Here is a 14,195-nt window from a genome sequence, read left to right as displayed (position 1 = left end):
TAAGCGTGGAGCTCCAATCTCGACGAGTCATTTGGAGCACTAATGAAACATCGCGACAAGTCAATCAGACGGTGCAAAACCTCAGTTGAACAACTTCTGGGACTCAGAGTTTGACTAAGAGCAATAGCAGATTTCGACTAACGGCAACCCATACTATTCAAGGCCTGTGAAAAGACGAATAGTGTTTCTACCATTTTTCATCATCAAGAAGAGCTTGAACACATCTTTCATTCATTCTGACGACCCAAATCGGACTGTTCGAGAGAGCGACAACCAAAATGCCATAGGAGATTATGCAACTATGAAAAGTGAACCAATAGTGAAGAGAAACATTTTTCAATCAGAATCACAAATTCAGAACACCGTTGCGGGACTTTGACATCAAGAAGAAACTTCTGCACATCAGTTGCAGTGCAACCACAAAGTGAATCGTCAGAGGTTTCACAATCATCTTCAAGAAATAGAATCAACCACATAGATTTGGAGAACATATCCCTCAAACCTAATTGAAAAAAAAGAGGATGTGATAATTTTCTGCATATATCAAGAAACTTAAAAGTTATTTAATGTTAAGGTTTCAGGAAACAAAAGAAGAAATTGCCTCACAAACTCTATTGCTATGTCAATAAGTTATGGCGACAATATTAAAATCGATTTTAATTTGTCGCTTTTTTCATTGTCCTTTTTCGTGGTTTTTTGTTTTAACATCTTTGAAGTTCTTATCGGTCTTGTCAATTTGAAGTTCTTATCAATTTTGTAGTGGCTTTAAATTGTCCGAATGCTTTTTGGGATTTGTCCTGTTATTCTAATTTGATTTTTAAATGTTGCTCAATATTTGATTCTTTTAAGTCTGAAGTATTGGTATTTTACAATGTTTACAATAATATTTAATGTTTTATTGAAAGCTTTTAAAAATAGCCATCAACTTCATCTTCGTTGGACAGTTAACTACAATCCATATACTTTGACCATTGCATAAGATTATTAGCTGCATAATTGGGAAAGCGTCAAGATTTTTGCTTGAAGGACTTGAAACATTGGAGAAAATTAGGAGTTCCCCGATAAGACTCCCCCAGCTATATATTTAGGGAATCTTGGCGCTTCTATCAATTTTGTAAGTATCTCAAGATGAAAGTTGAATAAATAGTCTTAAATTAGTGGGCAAGGGACATAATTCTGGCAGTGTAACATGAGGCACAAAATAGAGAGCAGAATATTGGAAAGTGGCTCTTCATTATGAAACGAAAGATACAGGGGACCTTGAACTATCTTTTCAATTTCCTTCACCAACATATCTTATGTGATAACCTCAATTTGTAACTGTGACGTAATAGCCTCAAGCAATCTCCTCTAATTCTCTTCTGTAGATTGTTTGTTATTGTATATAATGGAAATAAGAAAACAAACCAGTGTAATCAAGCCTTCGTTTCCTTCCATTTCAACACTGTTCTAATTAATTTGGTTCTCCTGTTTCCGTTTCTCATTTGTTCAACCTTTCATCATCGTGCCTACTATTGTTTTCTCTGAACTGATTCCACAATTTTCATTTTGTTCCTTCGCCTATGAGTCTTTTCAGAGCATCGAATTGTGATAACATAATATCATTTGATTTGTCTCCCTTTTACTGTTTTTATGAGATTGAAATCAGCCACTGTGACAATAGTCTGTTTGTCTAACAATAAAAATAAGACAAATCAATTTCACTGTTGTTATCATCATTTTATTTTGTTTTGTTTATCACAAAATTACGAGATAATATTTATCAAAACTCTGGCATTTATAGAAATTTAAGAACTTATTTCTCCAGAAAAATAATATGTATCTTATGTTTCTAGGACATGAGATAATTTTTGTGTAATCTTCTATTTTTTGTCGTCTAAGACCTGACAGAAAATAGTCTTAAAATGTCATGCAATGCATTATCTGATAATAATGCAATACATTATAAGACAACATTGTCAGAAATTGGTCAGTTCTTATATGAAAAACTGCCTAACAACCCCAATTTGAGAACTATCTAATGATTCAAGAAATGAAGTTTTTCAAAGCACGGAAAATTAGCTCAATTGCAGAGGAAAAAAAATATACTTAAAGTATCAATTTTGTTGCACACTCAAGCTAGCAAAAATGGGTTGCACTGATGAAGAGATTTGATCACACTTTCCCGAAGTAAAAAATATTTTCAAGGACATGAACGAACTGAAAACAATCTATTGACTCCATTGCCAAGCTTTTTTGGTCTAAATTTAAAACCTACATACAAGGAGGCTCGATAATCTCCGCGCTTATTGTTCTGACCCCGCTGATCAAAATTTTTGATTTAGTTATGTCTACCAAAAGACAGAAAAAAAGAAAGTTTTCTTGAATTAAGATTTTGTTCGAAAATAATTGAAGAATCAATTTTAAAAAGCGCAGTTATCTCAAACCAATGAAGGAATAAAACAATTCCGCCTTAGAGGTACGATAAGACCCGTCAATAACGATACAGCGAGGGAAAACAAACAGCAAGATCAAATAACAACAAAAAGCATTAATAACTACTAAAACTATGCTAATCTATTTTATATTAATGAAAAAAATATTAACAGCGTCAAAATCGCATCAACTGAAACCAAAATTAAACAATTTTCGTCAGAGTTATGAAAATCAATGGCAATCAACTGAAATCATTAGATGGGTTCATTAAGGCCTCCATCCACGGGAAATCCTTGAGACCTGTCCTTACCAATAATATGTCACCTTACTACAAATACAGAAAATTACAGGCACAAAACAAAAATTTAAATAACTGGTTTCATCGAGAAAACTGCGTCAAACGTAAAAATCATAATCTAATCAGCGAATCCATTACAATTGTTGAGTTGCACCTTTTTTCAGCTCCATTTGCATGATAGTTGACTCGTCATCAATGTGAAAATTCGACAAGGCAGCAAAAAACTCAAAATTTCGATACTCTTCAAAAATATGTGAAATACTTCATATCGAAGCCCAAAACAAAACACCTTTACTAAGAAGACAAAACCACAATGCAAAATTACTTTTTTCGCATGAAAACCGATGTGGCCTCTTTTTCTTCAAACTCAGCTACATACATGATAGTAGAAACACGAGAAAAAAATTGCCAATCTCAAGAATCAGTTATTTCAAATAAAAACAGTTGTTTTTTGAAATCTTTTTAATTATAAACTTTATCAAACGCAACAATTATTGGTGTATGTCTTTTCAAACAGTTTAGAAAACACAGAATGAGAGCTACAGAACTAGATAGACAGCAAACCATCCACTAAAAATGTGAGAGAAATGTATGATATAAAACGTCGTAATTTGAATTGGCTGATCTGTTTTATTTCCCATAATAATAACAGAAAACATCAACAAAGAGTTTTAGAAACATGAAAAATTGGAAAAAATGTACTTGGAGAAAATATTTGAGCCAAAAAGTCTGAGAGTAATAATTTTTGATTTTTCGTATCCAGGAGATGTCGATAAATAAACTTTCGCAAATAAAAGTTGTTTTTTTCATAAATTGATCTCATGATAGTTTGATGATGATAAAAAAACCAGAAGTTAAAAAAATTGCGGAAAATAAAAAAAAATGAGATATGGGAACTTTCATCACTGCTTTGCCAACCATTTTATGGTATGATTTCAATAGTATTTTCCTGCCATATTTAAAATTTGTTTGAAACTTTGGGTTTGCGGGCCAAAGCAGTTTTGAAATTTTCTAGCATAGTTTTACAGAGCTATTTTTGCTTAAAAGATTGATTAAAATTTATCAATTGCCGTGGTAAAGTAATGGAGGAAGATACTAGCGTACATGTGGAGTGAGCCGAATGGGTTTCCGTAAGCGTAAGTTGTTTTTGAAAATAATCATACATCAGAGCTATTTTTTTTTTGCACCTCCATTGTGATCTTTGATTTAAAAAAGAAAAAATGAAAATATTTTTAGTTGTTTGACCACTCCCAGTATTGTATTACAGAGCTCTCTCCGTAGCCTAGTTAAATTTAAAGAATATAACACTTGAGCTCGGGGTTGCAAATACTATGCAGCCAACAAGGGTGGTGTAGGGGCAGAGGGGGGAGATCAATTGCACTGCAAAGATCTTGGCTACTGTTTAGACGGACTGACTGCTGTTATCCAATATTTCAAACAATATGGCCTAAATTGGATGTATATATCGATCACTCTATATTGTTAATTTGAGTAGTTTTGTCAAACTTTGAATGTTCGCTAAAATAAACTAAATTCCAAGATTCAGGCCGTTAATTTTTACTGATTGTCTGTAAATCAATTTTTTTTCTTCAAGAGATAAACCTCATAACTATTTTTCTTTGTATTGTGTTTCCTAAGAAGTGTTGGTATGCTTAAGTGGAACACAGAACACTGAAATTTTCCGTGCGCTCTTTTTCTTCGGTATTCTGGTCTAGGGTGAAGAGAAAAATACTAACTTGACAATTTCGTTTGTTTTGAGATAGATTTTGGAAGATAATATTGATCTGGATTTGGTGAGAAGAGCCGGAGATTTTCATAACGCTCGGTTTACTTTCAATTAAGACTCGGCCATCAAAAACCGGTTATCTGTTTTTAAGGAAAGATTAAAATTTACATTTCAATGCAGAGGTATACCCAAATCGCCACGGGCAGATATGCCCGATGCGTGTATCTCGTGTTCGTTTTTACTGTGTTAATACATTGAAAGCGGAACAATATTGCGGAAAATAGCTACTTTAGCAGAAGGTGGCAAAATGGAAGGGAATATCGTATCCCGTGTTCCCAAAAGTGTCCTAATTTTAGCTGCGAAATACAAGTACAAACTTAATAACCTATTTTTCGCGTATCACACATCCGCTCCCTTTATTTGTATCACACATCCGCTCCCTTTATGTATCGATTTTTCGCACGCAATGTAGCTCAATTTCGCATATAATCAACAATTCAGCCTAACTTAATTGCTACTTATTTAATTAAGTCTTATAGTACTTTATTACTACCTATGTTGCGGCTGCTCAAGAATCTCAGCGGAACCGATATATCACAGCCTGGTTCTCGAGTTTTACGTGGCCTGGTTCTTCACTGGGTTCGATTGACTAACGATCTCGCAGAAATAATTAGTCGCTCGGCCGTATTAAAGGACTGTAACTTTAATTTTGTTGATTGAATTTAAGAAAATCCTTAGTGATAATCTATGTTCAATCTCGTGCTGAAGTTTGTAAGGCTTCAACCAGTGTTAGTAATGTTGCAAACTTCTTGTCAAGTGAACTCAACTATTTTAGAACTCGCAAGATCTTAAGATCTAGCAAAACTTAGCAAAAAAGACTAAAGTTGTTAAGAATCAAATTTTAGTCTATCTGAGAGCCAACTGCTCTTGGTAACAGTTTTTAATGGTTCCAAATACAATACGGTTTCACTAATCAAACAATTGGGTTGAAGTTAATAATCAAATATTTATCAATTATAGCATCATTGCTACTTGTCTCTGATTGGTTAATCAAGAAAATGATTTAGGTCATTGTTTACATAGTAAATGTCAAATTACTGCAATATTTACTTTAGTTGACATAAGCACGGATGGTTATTACGTGGCTCTAAATGCCTCAAACGTACGGTACTTCACCTTTATTGATCATCTAAAATATCATAAAAAAACAACTTAAGAAATTTACCAATAAATAACAAAATATCGAAAAAGGCCAATTTTTTGCACCATATAAGTGCTAATAGACATACCTGTGGGTCCGATGCAATAACGTTCGTTGGGTACATGAGTAGCTTAGAGGTTACCCTAACCGTCTGCCATAACCTCGGGTTGCTCGGGTTTTGCATTCCCAAAATGGGGGGGGGTGGACAAGTTTTCGGTCCCAAATTGTAAAATTTTTCAGTTTTGACCATTTTTGAGTTTTGACAAATTTCACAAAGTTTTTTCAGTTTCAAAAGTTATTTCTTCCTATCTGATGGCTTTTGTAGCTGATCTGAAGTGGCGCCAACAACGCCGGCCCTGTTTTTGATCTCGGAAACACCATCGTAGAATACTGGCGCTAACTTCACGACTGGCCGGTTTAGCTCTCCATGTGCCATTTTGACTCCCGCTGATCTCACAACTCCTTCGTTGCCAGTGAAGATCTCAATGATTCATCCAAGTTTGTAATTACAGCGTTTCACAGAGTCATATACTAGCCAAACTAACTCGCCTTCTTTAAGGTTTTGCACATGTTTTTTTGACCACTTCGATCTCTGGTTCCATTGTGGAAGATATTTGCGAGTCTACCTTTTCCAGATCATGTCGGCATATGCTTGAGCCGTTTTGAGTGATTTTCTAAGGTTGTGGTAGCGTTCACTGAATGGCATGAATGGTGCACTCGCGTTCTCTCGTCCTAGCAAGAAATGATTAGGTGTGATTGCTGTCAAATCTTCAGGGTCGTGGCTTACTGCTGTCAGGGGTCTGGCGTTGAGAGTCTACTCTACAAGACACATTGTTGTGCTGAGTACTTCGTCGGTGAGGCTTCTGTTGTCCAAGATTGCAATCATGGCCTTCTTGCAACTTTGAACCAGTCTTTCCCAGATTCCACCAAAGTGAGGAGCTCCGGGAGGATTGAATTTCCAAACAAACTTTTTCTGTGCTAAGTCACTCTCAATCTTATCTTTGTCCCACTCGTTCATGAATGCTTTGAGCTCAATGGCTGCTCCAACAAAATTTGTTCCGTTGTCAATGATGATGGTACTTGGGTAGCCACGTCTTGCAATGAATCTTGTCACTGCAGCTAGACATGACTCCGTGTCCAATGACTGTGCGACTTCGATGTGTACTGCTCTCGTTGTCAGGCAAGTGAAGAGTCAGCACCATTTCTTCAGGGTACGTCGTAGGAACTTGACTTCAAAGGGTCCGAAGTAGTCGACTCCGGTATGAGTGAATGGGAACACATGTTCATCAAGTCGTTCTCGGGGTAGATCCGCCATCGGTGGGTGAATTGGATTGGCGTTCCTGTGTCTGCATTTGATACATCTTGACTTGATATTTCTTAATGCATTTCTCAGCCCAATGATCCAGTATACTTGTTGAAGCATGTTTCTCACGTATTCTGTGCCCTCATGTAGGTTGTCTCGATGTGCTTTCTCCAACAGAAGTTGTACAAATGGATGTTTTGCTGTTAACAATATTGGGTGTTTTGCATTGTAGTCAAGGTTTGAATGCTTCAGTCGGCTTTTCACTCGAATTGTTCCATCTTCTTCTATGAAGGGTGACAATTTGGCAATGTTTAAAGTTTTGGAGATTTCTTTGCTGTTTGCTATAGACTTCGAAACCTTCGGGAAGCTTTCGTTTTGAACAAATCGAAACAGTATTTGCTCTGCTTGATGAATTCGTCTGCTTTGAGGGTACCCTTCTATTTTGTCTTGAACCTCATGCAGTAGGCAATGAAGTTTCTAGTTCGGTTGAAGAAACTGTATTGTATCCAGTCAAACATTTGGTCTAATTTAGTTTCTGTTGCTACAGTACTCGTAACTTGCTCGGGTTCGAGTTTGTTCTCTTGGCACCACGGCTTTGGCCACTTTTCTTCATCTGCCTGGAGCCATGCTGGCCCGTTTAACCATACGGACTCCTTGAGGCCTTCGATGGACATTCCTCGGGTTCCGATGTCGGCAGGGTTTTCGACACCTTTGACGTGTCTCCATTGATCCATCGATGAGTTTTCCAGTTTTTCCGCTGCTCTGTTCGCAACGAATACTTGTTGTTTCTTGTGCGCTGCCTGTAGCCACTGTAACACTGTTGATGAGTTGGTCGAATGATAGATTTTGTTAATTCTGACATCATGCTCGTTTAGAATCTGCTTTCTGAGACGAACTCCGTAGACAGCGGCTTGAATTTCTAACTTCGGTATCGTCATATGTCTGATGGGTGCCACACGGCATTTCCCTATTACATATGTCAATTTTAGCGTTGCTTCATATTGCAGATATTCCACAATGCAATTTGCTGCCTCTGATGCATCTGTAAAGATTTGAAGTCTCAAGTTTGTGCATCCGTTTTCAAAATAAAGTCGCTTTATTGACATCGTTCTTATTTCCCTCAACTCAGAGCACCAATCACTGAACATTTTTGAGCGTTCTGCTGACAACTCTTTGTCCCATGCTTGTCCCATTGCTGCCCAAATGCTTTTGAGTAGAAATCGCCCGCGTATGGTGAAGGGTGAACATATCCCAAGTAGGTCGAACACTGCTGAGACAAAGGATAGGACAATTCTCTGAGTTATTTTTGCTGGAACTTCTTGCTCAGTTCCACGACAGACTATAAGACTGTCTGTTTCCACATTGCAGTTGAGTCTTAGGATTGAAGATGATTGTGGTTCTGCTTTGAAAGTTTTCACAACTTGCGTTGACCTGTCTGTCTCTGGGATCTGTGACTTGACTTCATCGTCACTTGTTATCCATTTCGTCAAATTGAATCCACCTTTGATGAGGATGTCTCTGGCTTTCTGGTAGATTTCGATTGCTTGTTGAGGGGTTCTGACTGACTTTAGGAAGTCGTCCATGTAAAAGTTTCGCTGAAACGTTCTGACAACACTTTCGTTGTTGACTGCATTATCTTTCGCCACTTGATGCAAAGCGTAATTTGCACAAGTCGGCGAGCTTTTCGCCCCAAAAAGGTGTCATGTATACTCATAGACTTCTATTCTCTGCTCTGGATCTTCTCTCCATAAGAATCGTAAACATCGGCTGTCTTCGTTTGGGACCGCTACTTGAAGAAACATTGCTTCTATGTCGGCTGATAAAGCTATTTGGTGTTCTGGGAAGCAAAATATGATTCCGATCAAACTCTGCAGCAGGTCTGGTCCAGATAGAAGTTTGTCGTTCAGGACTACACCTTGATATTTTGCTGCTGCGTTGCATACTCTTCTGACTTTTTCGGGTTTATGCGGGTTTATGACAGGATGATGTGGTAAATACCATTGCAGTTTGTCTTTGGTTTCATTCAGTTCAGCTTGATCCACTTTCCGAACGTATCCAGCGTTTACATCTGTGTCAATGATTTCTTGGTACCGCTTCTTTAGTGTTTCGTCTTTCTGCAGGCGTCGTTCTAGGGACTTGAGTTGCCCCATTGCAGAGTAGAAGTCGTTCGGTAACTTCACTTCGTCCTCTCGCCACAGAAGTCCTATTTCATATCTTTCACCGTTGAATCGCGTTGTTTGCTCCAACGTCTTGATTGCTCGTTCCTCTTTGAATGTCCGGTGACATCGCAGCTTGAAGCGTAGGACTCCATATCCCACCACTTACTCAACTGGTTTGCTAGTTTATCATCTTCAATTGATGTTGCTGTTTTGGCAAGAGTTGCTGCCAGCTTCGCTGGTAGTGGACCACTTAAATCCCAGCCAATCTTTGATTTCACTGCCAATGGTGCAGCTTTGTCTTCTGACTTCTTGAATTCAAAAGGGTGATGATTGTCACAGCAATCTTGTCCAAGAATCACTTGAACATCGTTTAGATTGTAGCTGTGTTCTGGCAAATTCCTCAAATGTGGGTAGCGGTCTTTCAACTCTTGCAGCTCCACAATCTGGTCACCCAACTTCAGTTTCTCGTGCACATAGAATTGCACTGTTGTCAATGGTCGAGACTTCTCGTGCGCTGAAACAGCTTGAAGATTAGACACCACTGATTTGTCCACAAATGAGATTGGGGATCCCGAATCACACATTGTTAGTACATTTAGGCTTAAGTCTTTGTTTTTCAGCTTGATTCGTACCACTGGAAGTCCTCCTTGGGTGATGTTAGTTGCTAATGTAGTTGTAGCATCTGAGACATTCTTTGTAGTTTCCTTCTTCGGTAGTTCGCTGTGCAAAAGCCTATTGTGCCGCCTTCCACAGCTGGGTGTACTGAATGTCCTGCTTCTGCAGTCCTTCGACATGTCACCTGGTTTCAAACAATTGAAACACAGTCCGAGCTTCTGGACATGCTCTTGTCGTTCATTTACTTTCATTGATTTGCATTTTTTACATGTCCAAATGGGGTGTTGTCCGTTTTTGAAGGGACATTCGAAATTCTTGTGTTTGCTTGACTCTTCAGCGTTTGAAGCAAAGGTACTCGTCTTCCGTTTATCACGGCTTTGATATTTGTTTCTGTCAAACGACGAGGTCTGTGCTAACAAGTTCTCATGAATTACAGCTTTGGAGGCAAGCCACTCTTTTAAAACAATCAAGTTGCCTCTCAGTAGTCGACGATCTTGCATATACTGCAACCACTGTTCTCTCAGTTGAGGAGAAAGTTTTCTCGTTGTTGAACTTAGCCCTGCTTCTGCTTCTAGGTCTGATGTGTATCCAAGTTGAGTCAAGGTGTTCACTACATTTGTAACCACATTTGCAAATCTGACGATGCTCGTAGAATTGTCGTGTCGAATTGGACGATGAGTATGTATTTTCTTGAATTGAGCGTTGACTATGACATCTGATCTGCCATATTTCTCACAGAGTATGTCCCAAGCATGATAGTTTGATTGCGAGCTGAATCCCATTCCCGACATTGCTGCTTTTGCTTGACCCGTGAGACTGGTATTGAGGTATTGCATCTTTTCTGTATCGCTGATTGGCTTTTGATGAACAACAACATCAAAAAGACCTGACCACTCTGGCCACTCCAGGGGGTCTCCTGAAAACTCAGTCAGTTTTAGTTTTGGCAAGCCACTAGCACCACTGCTTGGTACTGGTTGGTAGATGACTTGGGGAGTGGTGTGATTCATTGTGCTCCTGTTTCTGATCTCGGCAGACTTGTTTCGAAGGTTGTTAATGGGACTCTGACTCCTGTTTCTTTCTTGAACTGCTGACGTTCCCTGCTGCTGAAACGTCGTCCTTGTCAACGGCGGTGCTGGTGGTTCCGTTACTCTAATTGGTTTACTGATTTCTGGTTTCTTGAGATTGCTGGGTTCAGCCAGTTGCGTTGAGAAAAGTCTTTCGCCTGGTTGGAACAGCGGGGAAGTTTTCGGGTAAGTGCTGAAACGTTTGTCAGCTCTGTCCTTGATGACATTCGTTGGAGGGTCGATAACAACATTTGGAGATAGTGGCCGTTGAGGGACAGACCGTTGAGCCACTGATTCTACCTACTCGGCTGTTTTTTTTGTGATTTCGTTTTGATCCAACACTTTCTATCTCATCGGCCAATGATGCAGATGCTCTTGAGCTTCCTTTGGTCAGCTCAAGTTTCATACGTCTTTCTTCTTCTTCTTTCTCTGCTTTCTTTCTTTCGTTTTCAAGTGCTCGCTCATGCTGTCGAAGACGCAGTTCATCTTCTTGTTGTTGCATCTTTAGAGGTAACTCTTGTTCTTGTTGTTGTTGTTAGAACTCTTGTTCTCGCCGCTGTTGTTGTTGTTGTTGTTGCTGTTGTAAACGTAACTCTTCTTGCTGGCGACGAAGTTCTATTTCTTCACGCTCCTGCTCTAACTGCAACTGGCGCTCTCGCAATCGTTGCTCTGTTTCTTTCTTTGCTCTTAGGCTTTCGAGCTCCACTTCTTCGATCTGTTGCCTTTTTGATGATCGCGAGTTGGTGATAATGGGTTGTTTTCTGCTTCCATGTTTAGCAGAATGCTTGGAAGAGACCCCGGCGTTCTCCTCCGTGTTTTCTATGACTCCATTACCTGTATCATTTACAGTTTCGTCGTTTGGGTCTTTGCACCAGTCGCTGTAGTTGACACTAACGATGTTTGGTTTCCACAATCTTTGCTGAGCCTGTACTGTTTGATCAAGTCTTGATAGTGACTCCTAGCATTACTGAAATTTGTAAACCCATAGTGACAAGCTTCTGTCTTCAATATTCGAAGACATTCTAGGAAAATTTCATCTAGCCTTTCTAATAATCGTTCCGCCTGACCACACATTATTTGTTTTTCGGATTCGCTTAGAATTTCTGCTTTCATTTTCTTCTCTAGCTCTAAAATTCGTTCTCGATTGGAACAGAATCTTCCAATAATTTGTATAATCGCAATATGTCTTTCCGGTAGTCGACGACTACTGCGCGACAATCTTCAATGTCTCGGAGATCTGGTACTTTGTCAACTACCCATCGCATAACTTTACTCTTTTCTTCTAACATACGCTTGATGTCATTGTCAAAGCTTTCAAAAAACTTTGGTTTTAATAGTAACCTCTGCTGTTGTCGGTCGTCTTCCAAGTTGTCGTACGTCTCGAAGAAACATCGATAAGCACCTTCGGCCGTCATTGTTTTGTTTTGTGTCAGGTAGCCTTCTAGCTCGTTGAGGTGTCTGGAGAAGGACTTGAGTAGGTCAGCTTGCTCTTTCTCTAACGTCTTGAGTTGACCACTCGCCTTCCAATCAGCTGTTTTCCAGTGTCTGTTGGGACTTTTGCTGGCCAACTTTTGCTGGTTGTGTTCTGGTCCACCAGGTTGAATCGAAGATTTGTTGCTGTTCGTGACACTGCTGCTGTTGTTGTCCGGGTCGGCGGACCAAATGTTGCGGCTGCTCAAGAATCTCAGCGGAACCGATATATCACAGCCTGGTTCCCGAGTTTTACGCCGGCCTGGTTCTTCACTGAGTTCAATTGACTAACGATCTCGCAGAAATAATTAGTCGCTGGGCCGTATTAAAGGACTGTAACTTTAATTTTGTTGATTGAAGTTAAGAAAATCCTTAGTGATATTCTATGTTCAATCTCGTGCTGAAGTTTGTAAGGCTTCAACCAGTGTTAGCAATGTTGCAAACTTTTCGTCAAGTGAGCTCAACCATTTTAAAACTCGCAAGATCTTAAGATCTAGCAAAACTTAGCAGAAAAGTCTAAAGTTGTTAAGAATCAAATTTTAGTCTATATGAGAGCCAACTGCTCTTGGTAGCAGTTTCTAATGGTTCTAAATACAATACGGTTTCACTAATCAACCAATTGGGTTAAAGTAAATAATCACCTATTTATCAATTATAACATCATTGCTACTTGTCTCTGATTGTTAATCAAGAAAATGATTTAGGTCATTGTTTATATAGTAAATGTCAAATTACTACAATATTTACTTTTGTTGACATAAGCACGGATGGTTATTACGTTGCTCTAAATGCCTCAAATGTACGGTGTTTCACCTTTAATGATCATCCAAAATATCATAAAATAAACAACTTAAGAAATTTACCAATAAATAACAAAATATCGAAAAAGGCCAATTTTTTGCACCATATAAGTGCTAATAGACATACCTGTGGGTCCGATGCAATAACGTTCGTTGGGTACATGAGTAGCTTAGAGGTTACCCTAACCGTCTGCCATAACCTCGGGTTGCTCGGGTTTTGCATTCCCAAAATGTGAGGGTGGACAAATTTTCGGTCCCAAATTCTAAAATTTTTCAACTTTGACCATTTTTGAGTTTTGACAAATTTCAAGTTTTTTCAGTTTCAAAAGTTATTTCTTCCTATCTGATGGTTTTTGTAGCTGATCTGAAGTGGCGCCAACAACCTATTTCTACTTATTAGTAATATTTATTACTACTTATTAAACTCGGCCAGTCCCACATTGATATACGAAGCCTTTGATGTGCGAGGGATTTTTCGGAAAAAAATCAGTTTTTGTGGTTGCATGTATTTAAAGCACTTTAAAGCTTTGAAAGCTTAAATTAAATCTTTATTAAAGTGCTTATTGCATGCTCAAAATGCGCGCGAATAATAGATACCTAAATTGAGCGGAAACGTGCTACAAGATTTGTTACCTACTTTTTGTACCGAATGTTCTTTTATTTCGCAAAATTGGCGGAACCCCTTTTGCGAAAAATAAGATACAAAGGATGTCTCCTAATTTCGTTCATTGTATCTATCTAATTTTCGAGCCAATTTTACTAAGGCGGAAATTTTGGGGTATACCTCTGCATCGTAATGTACAGTTCCGTGAACAAAATGTATCCGTCTCAAACCAAATGCATGGTGCGCGCATTTTAATGACAATTCTTGATTTTTTTTGGTCTAATGAATCTTGGATTTACCTTTTCGTCAAAGTATAGTTTACGCTTAATTGTCTATTGATACAGACATTTGATCCACAATAGTTTTCATTGGGAAATTTAATAATCCTTCCACTTGAAGTGCTATACTATAGCAGTCAGCGCATGTTATTATACATGTTTTAAAGTACATGTAATTGTGGTGTAAAACAATTATTTTATGCGTAAATTTTGTCGTCAAGTACAAAAATTGTGTAGAAAAAACGGAATATATATTTGCTTA

At 38.5% G+C, this 14,195-nt stretch overlaps 2 protein-coding genes across 3 annotated transcripts in view; one reads left to right on the top strand and one right to left on the bottom strand.

Moving 5' to 3' along the window:
* The window catches only part of LOC142345864 (ubiquitin-conjugating enzyme E2 S-like), a 309,073-nt gene that overhangs the window by 161,681 nt on the left and 133,197 nt on the right, over window positions 1-14,195 (bottom strand). The gene's annotated exons all lie outside the window — the stretch shown is intronic.
* LOC142345475 (uncharacterized) overlaps window positions 1-14,195 on the top strand; it is a 41,000-nt gene that overhangs the window by 3,400 nt on the left and 23,405 nt on the right. The window contains exon 1 of one of the 2 annotated variants that reach the window (XM_075397538.1): window positions 4,128-4,171. The exons of the other annotated variant lie outside the window; for it this stretch is intronic. The gene's annotated coding sequence lies outside the window, so the exon portion shown is untranslated. Of the gene's footprint in view, window positions 1-4,127; window positions 4,172-14,195 lie in introns of those variants that run through there. 2 annotated transcript variants of the gene reach the window in all.

This window comes from Convolutriloba macropyga, chromosome 9, assembly GCF_964194025.1.
Source record: "Convolutriloba macropyga chromosome 9, txConMacr16.3, whole genome shotgun sequence".
NCBI classification, from domain to species: Eukaryota; Metazoa; Xenacoelomorpha; order Acoela; family Convolutidae; genus Convolutriloba; species Convolutriloba macropyga.
Note: the sequence above shows the minus strand (reverse complement) of the source record. Positions and strands in the feature narration are given on the sequence as shown.